The sequence below is a fragment of the Cricetulus griseus genome, chromosome 4, assembly GCF_003668045.3.
Source record: "Cricetulus griseus strain 17A/GY chromosome 4, alternate assembly CriGri-PICRH-1.0, whole genome shotgun sequence".
Classification (NCBI taxonomy): Eukaryota; Metazoa; Chordata; class Mammalia; order Rodentia; family Cricetidae; genus Cricetulus; species Cricetulus griseus.
Genome location: NC_048597.1, coordinates 187,537,688 through 187,550,954, shown reverse-complemented (window position 1 = coordinate 187,550,954; position 13,267 = coordinate 187,537,688).

The window sequence follows — 13,267 nt, the reverse complement described above, 5'->3', positions numbered from 1 at the left end:
GTTCTGACTAACAGGCAGTATATGGACTTTGTTTTTAATACTTTTCAGTGTTCTTAATATGGGTAATGTCACTCCTCTGTATCCATTTGTACTATTGGAAAATAATAGACAGTTTTGCTTCTACTTGCATATAAATAGACATTTATGTGATATTGTAGTTCTTCAATTGCCTAATATTGTTATTTCCCAATACATCCATGCTACTGCAAATGAAATAACTTCAGCCTTTTTTATGGCTGGAAACATCCATTTGTGTATACATTCCACATATTCTTTATTCATCCTTCTGTTGCTGGGCACAAAGGATGGTTCCATAACTTTGCTTTTGAATAGTGTTACAATAACAATTCATGTGCAACTATCTCTTTCAGTTTTTCAAGTAAATATATAGATTCAGTATTGCTAGCTCATAGATGAATATTTTTGTTGTTTTTGAGAAATACCCATATCAAGTGTGCTATTTGATTTCTTGTTTATTTTTTAGTTGTTTGTATATTAGAGACACTACAGAAAACTAACAAGTTTTGATAAATAAAATCTTCACCACATAGATTTTTTTCTAAAAATGTGCAAAAGTGAATGAGGATGTCTATAATATAATTTGTTATAATAAAAGTCACAATAAAAACAGAGGTCAATTGTGCCTCCTGCACTTCTAAGTTCAAATAAAAATATATTCTGAAACAATAAGAAAATTAAGGCTAACAAGAAGAGTTTAGGCCTGGAAGACTGTTAAAGACTATCAGACACATGGTGCAGGTTCTAAAGATGCTCAAAATACAAAATGGTGTGGTCATTGGTCATTTATCTGTACTTCTGTTATAAGAAGTGTTTGCCATACCTGGAGAAGTTTAACAGCATAGATAATGCAAGATTAACCACAAGAACAGGGAAATAGATGGCGATGTTACAATAAAGTCAAATGAGTGAACAATCATCAATAGTGAGGAAGTTCAATATTACACCCATGCTATTATTGTCAGCACTTTCGCCTAAATTAAGGAAGGATACTGAGGTGCAATAAAAAAGTCAGAATGTCTCTGGTGCAGAACAATCCACTATTATCATTAAATTCATTGAGTAAATAGTAAAAATAAACAAAAGAATTTTGAAAGAGTGTTGTTTTATGTGTAATTAACATTGACTTTCATTAATATGTTTTAGGGTGGAAATAAATCAAAACAATAATTCTTTAAATAAAAATGAAGATCCATGATAGAATTTTTTAAGTTATATAAAAATTAGCATCTGCTTGTCATTGTGTGGAGCCTATAGCTTCAATCTTATGGAAGTTCTCTCTGAACTACAAAATACTAAAAGTAAGAAAGTAAAATTTGTAAACGTATTGGATGTTTGTGCTACCTAGTTTTATGTCAATCCTTTCAAAGCTAGCATAGATAATAACTACAGATGAAAGCCTCAAGTTCTGAGACCCACTGAGCTATAGTCCTCTTAGCTTGGTGGGATGATAATACATGGCTAATTGCCAATAGATGAAACACATTTATGTTAAATATAAAATCAAATTCCTACCAGTATATATAATGGTAGATTTTATTTTAAGCTGACTTTTTAAAAATGTTGGTGGAACATGTTTGCTATTTCCTGTCTCTTTGCTCCTGTGTTTTCACTCCCTTTGCTCATGCATTTTTATGCATACAAAATTGAAGTTAAGAAGCATGTTCTCACCACTTGCTAGCTTTCCATGTTTGCATACATTTATATTTGTTGTAAAAAGAGCATAGGTACACACACACACACACACACACACACACACACACACACACACTAGTAGTGCTTATAACACAAAGAAGGCATACAGATTGAATCAGAAATAACACATGCCCAAGTTTAAAATCTCATATCCCTCAGAAAGCATCCCTCAGTTGGTGCATAGTCATCTGCAATTCAGGAATAATTTATTGGCTATGAACCCAAGGCTAGCATCTATTTTCATCCTAGCATCTGTTGGTGATGATCAATCACTGTAGCCCTAAGAACAATAGGAGCAATATTATTTATTTTTCTGTCTGCCTTGCTATTTTCTGAATTCAAACACAGCTTACACTTTCTGAATAAAATTAACTCTTAGAGACTTAAAATGTTTCTTACTCAAACAATTCAATAATTTAAGTGAGAGAAATCGATTCAGATAGTTATAGTCTATTTAAATGTTATCTGATTTTGTGCCATTGCTTCAAACATCATAGAAAATTGGGAATTTAAAATAATTTCCTTATTCTGGAATTGTGAAATAATTTCTATTTACTCAGTTGATCTAAAGTTATTAAGTAAAAGTGTTTTTCCTCATAAAAATCCAAAACTTCTGAGAATACAAAATATTCTTATTTTCTTTTTCTTTGACTTCATACTCCTTATACAACAATCTTTGCAATGATTAAAAATATTTTAAATTATTTTTATTTTATGTGTTTCTATAAGTTATAATTAATAATTAAAATTAATATATTTGAGGGAAAACAATACACATGGACATTTAAAAGGACTACCACAATCAAGTTAATTAGCATACCTATTATCTCACAGAGTCACTACTTTAGAGTGTAGTGGAGGATAAAACAGATTTACTTTCTCCCAAATCTCAACTTATGGCAAAGCAGCTTCTTTCTCACTCATCCTGAATGGCCCCCATTTGTAGGCATGTGCCCTATTGTTCATGAGAACCCTTACTGACTGATTGACCTTCTCCATCTGGAATCTGAGGCCTCTTCAGCTGCTGAGGCAAGAAAAGTGCTCAGACGGGTCTGGTAGCAGTAAGTAAAATCCTCATCATGTCTTCTCACAACCCATTATCGAAAAACAGTCACATGAGCCAGAAGAAGGGAAATCAGATGTGAGGGAATGCTAGAACACTTCTGTCATGATGACCTTGCATCATAAGCTGAGCAGTAGAAAAACATGATGAAATAATTCCCTATAGTTAGATTTCCTAAAATTAATTTCTACCTTTTGACAGAGATGACAGAATCAAGGAATAAAAACCCTTTAGAGTATGCTAGCAGTATTTAAAGTGCTGACAGCCTGAATAGCAGCCAGCAGAATCCTTCCTTCCATGGTAAAAATTTTGGTGCATCAGAAAGAGAAAAAGGTAATGTCCTTCATGTCAAAACAGAGAGGAAGAATAAACACGGAAGCAAGCTTACTTATTAATTGTTTCCTCTAGCAGCAAAATGTTAAAGACTCCTGAGATCTAGTTTGATTCTTCAGATATGCAGAGCCATGTTTTATTCTTGTTTTTCCTAATCACAAGAACTGGGCAAAGAGAAAGCTCAATGTCATCCTGAAGTCTGGAAGTATGTGGGAGTGGGTACATAAATGATTTGAATAATGTTGCACCTTATTATCGAAGAAGCCAGCTGTAAAAACAGTGTAAAAATTAACATCTGCTTGTCATTGGAAAGGGCCTATAGTTTTCATCTTATAGAAGCCTTCTCTGAGCTACAAACTACTAAAGATAAATAAGTAAATAAAAATTGTAGCTGTTAACACAACTGTATTGTGTGGTTATGCTACCTAGTTTTATGTCAACTTGATACAAATGACAGTCATTCAAGCAGAGGGAACCTCAACTTAGAAAATGCCTACACTAGATTGGCCTGTGAGCAAACTGTAGTGAAAAAGGGCCAGCCAAAGAAACTCACTTTGGCCATTAACCAGAGCCAAAGAAATGCACCCCAACTCTGAAACCAGTGCCAAAGAAACACCTGTTAGCCCTAGAATCAGAGCCGGTGAAAGAAATATGCCCTGGCCCTGAAATCAGAGCCCAAAGGCTAAAAGGTGCCAGGAGAAAAAAAAACACACTTTGGCCCTGAAACAAGAGCCAAATCTGCCCCTGACCAACTAAGCAGAAAACCAACCAATCCCTAAGCAGGGAAAACAAACCAATCCCTGGGCAGAAAACCAGCCAGTCTCTGAGCACAAGATATAGCCAATCTAAGCTCAAGAGACTGAAATCTGACCAATCCCCACCCTGGAAATCTCCTTGGAAAAATTCTGTCCATAATAAGATTCATACAAACCCTGTACCAGTTGAGCTTGTGGCTGTCTAGCTGTCTTCTTCCACCCTGGCAGAGGCAGCCCCTCTCCTGGATTCTTCCTTCCCAATAAATCTCTTGAATGAGGTTTAGATAAAGACCTTCTTTTGCAGGAGCAGAGACAGATCTCCTAGCAGAGCAAGGGTAACACCTTCATTGGGGAAACCTTCCCCTACCAGAGTGGAGTTGTTACACGCAGGGACTGCAGCAGAACTGTAGCAACTTCTCTGGGGAAGCCCTCCTCTGCCAGAGCAGTGCTGTTATATGTGGGAATCCTTTCCCTGGAGCTGTGTTATAAGCTGCTATTCTTACTGTACCTGTGGCATACCTTGGCTCAGGCTTACCAGAATACTTTTCCATCTGAGCTGTAACACTTACACAAACCTGGAGGGCATTTTCTTGATTGATGATGATGGGAAAGAACCTAGTTCACTGTAGGCAGTGCCACTCAGGGGCAGGTGGTCCTTGGTGTTATGAGAAAGAAAGTTGAGCAAACCACAAGGAGTAAGTCAATAAACAGCATTCTTCCATGGCCTCTACATAAATTTCTGTGGCCTGTCTTCATTCCCTGATTGCCTTTTATGGTGGACAGCTCAAACAAACCTTTTTTTTTTCTCTTTAACACAATAGAAATAAAAACCCGAGGACAGCAATGTAAAGAAAATGAAAGACAAAATCATATTCTGTGAACAGTGATGTTTGGTACATGGCTTAGATGGAGGGCACTACCTTAGCTAAACTGTTGATTCACAATCAACAGTCATTCTCCAGGAACTAGCTTATTTTCTTACCATGGGGCACATCCCTGGGGCATGTCCTTGGGCACCTCCCACCTACAGTGGGATAAGTAGAGCTGTCTTGAGCTGCTTGGCCTGACTCAGGGCCCAGGGCGAGCAGAACCTTGGCTCCTTTTGCCACTTCCATTGACTCCTTGGATCTGACAGGCTCTGGATTGCAGCCACTGTCACTGATACTCCCTCAGTCACACCTCTTTGTTGTGAGAGGCCCAGGTCTAGAAGGTTCTGGACACACACACACACCCTATTACATCTCCCTCAGCCTCTTCTGGATTCTGTGGAAATCCCAGGCTAAGTGAACAATATCCATCTCTAGCATATTTTCCTGTTGAGAAAACAGCCTGCTCTAGGGAGATGACTGCCTACTCCAGGACAAACTTAGTCTTTTTATTTGGCTATTCTATCACTAATACCTTTTTGTGAACTGTTGCTCATTTTTTGGAACTATTCAAAATATCACTAGACTAGCACTTAGCTGTTTGCCATTTTTTTCCTTAGAAAGTCCAGCTGGACATGGTTCTTCCCATATGTGGTTTCAAGTGAGCCAAACAGAATTTTTTCTCCTTTATCCTTTTAAAAAAATATCCTTAAGAGTGTTTTGTAAACTGGGCATTCGTGGCACATGCCTTTAGTCCCAGCACTTGGGAGGCAGAGGCAGGTGAATTGCTGTGAGTTCGAGGCAAGCCTGGTCTACAGAGTGACTTCCAGGACATGATCCAAAGCAATACAGAAAAACCCTGTCTGGAACTCTGCCCCCCCAAATAAAAACCTTTGTATTCATTTGCTGATCTAAATCAGTTAGATCAAAACCACTAAAGCCCTTGTCTTAGTTAGGGTTCCTATTGCTATGAAGAGAAATGGTAACCACAGCAACTCTTGTAAAGGAAAACATTTAAATGGAGTGGCTTACAGTTCAGAGATTTAGTCCATTATCATCATAGTAGGGTGTGGTAGGATGCTGGCAGACATGGTGCTGGAAAAGGAACTGAGAGTTGTACATTTTGATCTACAAGCAACAGGAAGTGAACTGAAACACTGGGCATAGCTTGAGTTCAGATTTCAAAGTCCACCCCTGTAATGACACACTTCCTCCAACAAGGCAACACCTCCTAATAATGACACTCCCTTTCGGGGCCATTTTCTTTCAAACCACCACAGGCCCCAAGTTCCTAATGAATCAACTTTATAAAAATTTCTCCTGTAAATATAGTTCTTTTTGGCCTATTGATCAAGTGCGAATTCTTCTATTGTCAGTTATTTAGTAACACCCGCTTTTCCTCTGTTGTCTCCTCCCTGATATTTAAAAGAACCTTAGATGGAGATAACCAAATATTCCTAAATCTCTGATAAGCCATCCATGGGGATTGATTTCTCTCATATTGTCTCAGATTATGTTACCTTTGCCTTAAGGAGGGATGGGTAGCTATTTTGCTCAGTTTTTTCTATCCCTTCCAGCAGATCCCAAGATTTGTTTCGGTCCTAAAGGATTTGCATGTAAAGATTTCCTACATGATTGACAGGATGAAATGTAGTGCACTCAAATGAATGGAGTTTTCCTACTTGCCTTCAGCATCTAACATGAGTCTTTGGTAAACAGTGTGCTGTGTTTATGAGACTCATATGATTTTCCCTCCAGGGCTAAACTTCATCAAATAAATGCATAATTTAATGAAATAAAAGAAACTATTAATTTTTAATTGAAAATAGATTTTTGCATACAATATATTCTGATTACAGTTTCTCTTCCAACTTCTCCCAGATCCTCTCGACTCCACATACATCCAAATGCACATCCTTTCTTTTTCTCTCTCTCATTAGAATACAAACAGGCATTTAAAAAATATTAAGAAAGTAATATAAAGTAAAATATGATAAATTTAAAACAAAGAATAGGATCAAATAGGAAAAAAATAAATATAAAATGCCCAGACAAAGCAATACAAGCAAGGAACCTCCAAAAGTGCTTTGAGTTCAATTTGTGATAGCCATTTAGTTCTGGGCATGGGGTCTCTCCTTAAGGCTGGTTTGTGAGCAGTACCAACTGGGATAGCTTCTGGGTTAAAGATGGGGGCTTACGTCCACTCTCCTCATTGATGGGATTCCTTCTGGCTTAGACCTGTGGAGGTCTCTGTAAATTCAGAGTAAACTATTAATGTATTAAGTTTATATTTGTACTGCAGAAAGTATCTGATTACTAATACAAAGCAATATATCCACATTGAGAAACAGATGTTTACAGACTCTTGGTGGTTTATCATAACTTACTACATGAACTGATTGCTTCTGGAATATAACTCACACCTTTACATCTTAGTTTTAGCCCAAAATTTGCCTGTGCCATTTTAATTTCCTCAGCAGCCAAAGAGTTAGAGATTTCTGGAAAGGATGTGTATCCCAATAATCCCTCAAAGAGCTAGCCCAGTGATGAGTAGCCCCATATGAACAGACTAATATGGGCGAAAAGACCGCCTGGATCTGGCTCTTTCCTCTCAACTGGATCCACTCATTTATTTACTCATGTTTTATTCAGGCTGTATTTGTTTGCAAGATGTGCTCTTAGGAGCTAGAAATAGAGAAGAGCGGGAGACAGGGAGTGAGTATGGGTGAGACAGGGTGGGGGACTCTGAAATGTGCAAGTGTCTGTAAGGGGCTGATAGTCACAGGACCCAAACAGCTGCACAGAATGGAAATGCATCATAAGCAGATGGCAGCTGCATCCAGGAGTGTTTCAGGAAGAAGCCCAGAAGACCAAGGAAACTTTACCAGCAGAGTCCACACCTACATTCTAAAGCCCTGTCCTTATACCCACAAGGGGAACTTCTCTTTACAATGGATTAACAGACAATTACAACCAGTCAAAATGCAGCATTGTGGATCCCTGTCCCAATGGATACAGCTACAAAACAACTTGGGTCCCTAAGGCTCACGGAACATAGTTGAAGAGGAAGCAGAAAGATTGTAAGAGCCAGAGGATCCATTTTGCTGTGACACTGTGTATCCTAATAAAGTCTCACCAACATAACTGCTGAGACACAAGCTGAACAAGATCAACAATAGATATGCCAAATTGGACTGGGAAAAGACCATGAGGCCTCAACCCTACATGACAGGCAACTAAGGAATGCTGGGAATAGCAGAAAAAAATCTTCCCTAGGAACGCACACACAAGTTAGTTACCCAATAGTCAGCCCTGAAAACATACCTACAAATAACATTATAAAAATCAAGCAGGTTATATTCAAGAATATATATGTATATACATTTATGCATGTAATAACAATTAATAAAAAGAAGCTATGAATGTGGAAGAGAGCAAGGAGTCATATGGCAGCGTTTGTAGGAATGACATGGAGGGGGAAATGGTCTAATTATAATCTCAATCATGACAATAATAATAATAATAATAACAGCATAGCGGGGAGAAAAGACCTGAAGTTGAGATTCTGGTTGGTTCTGGTTAGAATAGGTAAAAATCTGGTTAATGAGGAAAGGGCCTGAAAGCTATATTCTGGCAGGCCTCACAGGTCAGAGTGGCAAAAATGGATCCTCTTTCTATTGAACTAGCTGGCCATTGGAGGTTTGGAAGCAAGAGGATGGACAGTAGGTAAATGTGTGCTTGAAAAACAACACTGTCTACAGAGTGAAGAACAGACTAGGGGACTTAGTATGCAAGCAGAACCATTAGAGATAGCTGTAACAAGCCAGAGGCCCATCTTCTTATACAGAAGACATTCAATGACTGTTACTTGTATGGAAGACTGGCATTATAAAATAATCAAAGGCTGGAAAGTCCCATTTTTATAGGACTAAACTTTGTGTCTGTTTGGTTATGTTTACTGTTCCTTAATGAAGTTGACAAGTTCCCCAAACAAAGTCTTTGTTCTACTTTTCAGTAAAACACAGTAGTGGCTGGCGTCCCCTCCACATGTAATCCTGCAGGATCAAAGGAAACAATGTGCAATAACAGCACTGTGTAAACCAGAAATTTCAAAGCACCGTGTTGTAAGGTGCCAGGCATTATTACCAACAATATTGGACCTGATTTCATTTTCAGCTAAATCTTCTTATTTTCTCTATATTGGTCAAAGAAAAACAAGCCACAAGCTGAACCACAGGAAATCTTATTACTTAGTCCCCCAACTAAAGTAGGTAGAATCTAATGATCATTTCATATTTTTTTCCATTTGAAAAACATCTTTCTTTGAAACTCAGAAGGTACAAAATTGACCAATTTTGAAATACAAACAGCTGTTGAGATAACTTTTTTAAATGTTTTCTCTGAAAAGTCAACCTTTATTTTGAAAGCTGGGGAAGTTTATTTGACCATATGGAGCATTACAGTGGTATCTCCAAACTTTCACATCCCTACCTAAATAATACAGACAGTGCCTGAGGACTCATACTGAGGTTAACCTCTGACCTTCATACACAAGGAGCACACACTACACACTGCACAGTCTATGAAAAGCTTAACATTACTTTGTGGTCAGAGACAAGGCTACAAAAGTATTAACCTATGTCTTTCAACTTTAAGTCCAAACTTCTCTTATTGAGTCATAGTTACCTACAAAAGTAATAGAGCCTCATAAATGTTATTTATTTTCTTGGATACAGATCTGTGTGGTCAGCATTTTAAAGCTTTAATATATAAGCTCACATAAATAGTTGACAGAAAAACATTTTTCCTTGTTTTTGCTGCACAGTACTTCAAGATTTTAAGTTAGCATTTTTGGAATTTTCTTAAGATTTCTTTAATTTGTGTGTGTGATTGCTTTGCCTGATTGCATGTTTATGCACCATGTGCATGTTTGGTGCCTGCAAAGGTCAGCAGAAGGCATCAGATGCCCTAGAACTAGAGTTGCATGTAGGTGCTGGGAACTAACACTGATCCTCAGCGAGAACAAGTACTCCTAACTGCTGAGCACTGAATTTACCCTCTTTTAATTAAAGATACTGCACTGGTTCCAATACCTACACAAAGCTGGAATAATAGTGTTACCACAACTCAAAGGCATTCATATTATTTTTATTCCAAGAGACAGCCAATAACCAAGTTTATTAAAATGATCAGTCTGAAGAATGAATATGTCAGGGTGTGGAAATAATAATTTTGAGATGTGCTATGTATACTGTAAATATTTATTATTCTCATTGGTTAATTAAAAAGCTGACTGATTGGTAGCCAGACAGGAAGTTAGGCAGGAAAGCCAAACTGAGAATGATAGGGAAAAGGAGGGCAGTTAGAGGACTTGCCAGCCAGACACAGAGGAAGCAAGAAATAAATGTGCCTTTCTAATAAAGGTAACATCATATGACAGAGCATAAATAAGGAAAATGGGTGTAGTTAAAATGTAAGAGCTAGTTAGTAATAAGCCTGAGTTGTCAGCTAAGCATTTATAAGTAATAGTAAGTCTCCATGTAGGTTATTTGGGACTGGTCGTTGGGTTAGGAAAGAAACATGCACCTACAGATATGTGCATTTTCTATAACACATTATAACCAAGATATTCAAACAAATAAATGAATAAAGGCAGACTATAATTGATAGATAAGGAGTTCATAGATGATTCATAAGTATATAAAGTAGATAGACAGATGATAGATATATAGATACATAGATGATGACATATATATATATATATATATATATATATAATAGATAGATGATACATAGATGATAGATAGATAGACAATGATGATGATAAAGACAGATTAAAATATCTTTAAATTATATGTAGAATGTTATGTAGAAAACTACCTTATTTCCAGAAAGGTTTACAACTGTGAAACAAAATAATGTCCTGTAATTTATAAAGTTCTGTTATTGAAATCACAGTTTGCAATATTTATCAAACCTTCCAAAGTAATATGCTAAATAACTTGGGAGATCAGCCCCCAAGCTCTTATACTCTAAACACTTGCCTTTCTCATTTAAAAACTGTCCTCCTTATTTATAATGTCTTTTATGTTAGTTCCTGAAATCAGAATAAGATGCTGCCCTCCAGTTTCTGTAATTATTTCAATAAAATAGATTCCACAGTGTCACTATTTGGATCCTATATAACACTTTTATTCCATTATTCCAGGGCCTGGTGCTGGGGTTCAATCTCTGGGCCTTTGGCATTGAGCATGCTAGCAAAGTCCTCCATCCCCCGCTCTCTTGTCTCTTTTAATGCACCACTTCCAAATGTTTCATGATAAAGTGGAATTTGCACAATAACAGAGGAACTGGCTTATTTGTAAGTGTTCTTTCCTTTACATTTGTGTTATTTGGAATTGTGGGTGTGGCCTTTGAAACCCTGCAGAATTCTAATCAAACTGAAAAACAAAATTTATTAGAGTAAGTACTATTTATTTTGGGTTGTGTGCTCTCTCATTTCTTTCCAAATGTTTGAACTTTTGCATATAATGCTATAGGGTAGGGAACAGTAAGTTCCATTTAGTACAAAAACTGAGACAGGGGAAGAGTTACACTAAGCATTACACATACACATATATCACACATGTATCTATGTGTGTCCGGTATATGTATATAACATGTATACATACATGTATATATGTCAGTTATACATCACATTTGGAAAAACTGAACTATAAAAGATATTTACTGATACTTGTCTTATCTTAGTTGTCCTGTGAAAATTGGTATGCGATGCTATATGTTCCATGACACTATTCCTGGAGAGAGTGGACAAAAAAAGGAGGAACCAATAATAAACCAATATAACCTGCCTTTGCTGGTTTTCCATGTAACAAACACCATGGCCCAAAACAACTCAGGGGACCAAGGACTTATTTGGATTGCACATATCACAAACCACCATTGTGAGAAGTCAGAATAGGAACTTGAAGCAGGAACCTGGAGGCAGAAACTGAAGCAGAGACCATGGAGGAATGATGCTTACTGGCTTGTTCTGCATTGTTCATTTCTTACACAACTTGGAACCACCTCTGTTGTAGATACTCCTTTACACAGCGTGATGATATGTCACTGTGATTGCTTTAATGAACAGCTAAATAGCCAATAGCTAGGCAGGATTTTCAGGGCAGAGAAGACACTAGGAAGAAGAAAGAGAGTCATCAGCCAGAGACAGCAGAGGCAGGAAAGCAGCATTGACAGGTCAGAATAAAGGTAATACAATCACAAGGTAAGAAGTAAATGAATAGAAATGGGTTAATTTAAGTTATAAGGGCTAGTTAGAAATAAGCCTAAGCTATCAGCCGATCTTTCATAATTAATAATAGATCTCCATGTGGTGATTTGGGAACTGGCTGGAACGACAGAAAAATCTGCCTACACACCTCCTCAGATTTGGCACCACTTATTGTGAGAGATCCGGTCCCAAATAGCAAACACAGGGGCTTAATATTACTTTAAATACTTCGCCAATAGCTCAGGCTTATTACTAACTACCTCTTACATTTTAAGTTAACCCATATTCCGTATTTACACTCTGCCATGAGGGTACCTTTATTAGCAGGTCATGTTCATATCCTGCTCCCTCTATATCTTGCTGGAAACTGCTGACTCCACCCTTCTCCCATCATCCTTAGTTTGGTTGCCCATATATACTTCATGCCTGGCTACTGGCCAATCAGCACTTTATTAAACCAATTCCAATGTCAAATCTTTACAGTGTACAAGAGGAGTATTCTACAGCAGTCCCTCTCACATTACATATTACTCAATAAAATGCAGACTACCACCACCACCCACCACCACCACCACCACCACCACCACCCACCCACCCACCCACCACCCACAGTCTTGCCTACAGGTCAATCTGATGGAGACATTTTCCCAATTGAAGTTTCCTCCTCCCAGGAGACCCTGGAATAGTTGACAAAAATAAGCACACCACCAAAGTCCAATTTGGTGAGCCAATGTATTTTATTTGAGTTATTTATAGAAACATGGGTAAGGGGTTATTGAACCAAAACAGAAATGACTCAAAGACAGCTGCATTCCCCAAACTGGCTTGAGCATGGGTGACAGCCCTTTAAAGATGGAAACCTGCAGTGCATTGCACAACCTGAAGGTGGAGCCACAGGTTGGATTTTATCCTTGGCGGGTGGTTCATTTGCTCTGAACCTGCTCCAGGCAGCTCAGACAGTCTCTGCTTTTTCTAGGCATTTCAGCTTGTCTAAAGAGTGTCATTTAGAAGTCTTTATTTCTTACATAAGCTTGGGGAGGGAGGAGTCTACTATACCTGGTCAGTTTCAGGGAATTCTTGAAGGAATTGAGATGTTTATTTCCTGAGCTTTCAGGATAGAAAGATTTACTTCTTCAAAAGCCTGTTCCCTTTGAGCATTCTGTGTCTTATCGAGCTTCCCCCTTAAAACAGCCTGTTGTTTTAACTCCTTTAATAACAATAGTGATAATAATAGCACTGTAAGTCTTAAAAAAGGTGTGTC